Here is a 750-nt window from a genome sequence, read left to right as displayed (position 1 = left end):
AGTATCATAGTCTAAACGACATATTTCAAAATTAGATTATCTTTAAATAAAGAAAGTAAGTGAATATGACTGGACTTCCTTTATTGAATATGTATTGAATATTTAAAAAAAAAACCAAAATGTTTTAATGATTTTTTTAAAAAAAAAGAAAAAAAGATTGCCATCTTATGTCAGTGTGTCAGTTTTGTGTCCGTTTAATAATAACAAAAATATTCTCACACTCTTTTTTAAATTATATTTATTTTCTAACATCTGAAACTTAAAAATATAATTTCTTGTTCAGTGAAAATGTATGTATGGAATAAAGCATGTGTTAACAACCTGTGGACACCAGGGGGCGACCCACAGCAGCGTCTTTAGTAGTGCCATTGATCGTGGAGTTCTTAGCTGCAAAACAGAAACAGAACATTAACAGAACAGTACTGATACCACAGAAACAAGTGTGGGTGAGGATTTTTTTTTTACTGCAATTCAACCAGAGTCCAACTCACCATCAGCACATCTTAAACGCCCTGACTTCATTAGAACAAACAGAACAGCAGCAACAACAAGGAGAGTCACAACAATGGCTCCAACAATGATTCCAGGAATCCATCCAGTGTGTTCTGAAAAAGACAGTTGAAGTGGATCTTCATCATCATCATGAAGATGTACAGCCCTGGGATAAGATTTTAGGCAGATGTGTAAATTTACTCTGTTCTCCTGTTTTAAAAAAAAAATCTTTTTCTCAAAATGTTTAGAGCCAGTAAC

At 33.1% G+C, this 750-nt stretch overlaps 1 long non-coding RNA gene across 1 annotated transcript; it reads right to left on the bottom strand.

The window, feature by feature from the left end:
• Nucleotides 1-230: 230 nt before the first annotated feature.
• Nucleotides 231-600, bottom strand: LOC107988156 (uncharacterized). The gene is made up of 2 exons (XR_001759820.2): nt 492-600; nt 231-387 (listed from the first exon to the last, which is right to left on the bottom strand). It is a non-coding gene; the product is annotated as an uncharacterized LOC107988156 (long non-coding RNA).
• Nucleotides 601-750: the final 150 nt, after the last annotated feature.

The sequence above is a fragment of the Cynoglossus semilaevis genome, unplaced genomic scaffold (assembly GCF_000523025.1).
Source record: "Cynoglossus semilaevis isolate Cse_v1.0 unplaced genomic scaffold, Cse_v1.0 scaffold2373, whole genome shotgun sequence".
Taxonomy (NCBI): Eukaryota; Metazoa; Chordata; class Actinopteri; order Pleuronectiformes; family Cynoglossidae; genus Cynoglossus; species Cynoglossus semilaevis.
The sequence above is the reverse complement of the archived record's forward strand: the minus strand, read 5'-3'. Positions and strand labels throughout refer to the sequence as shown.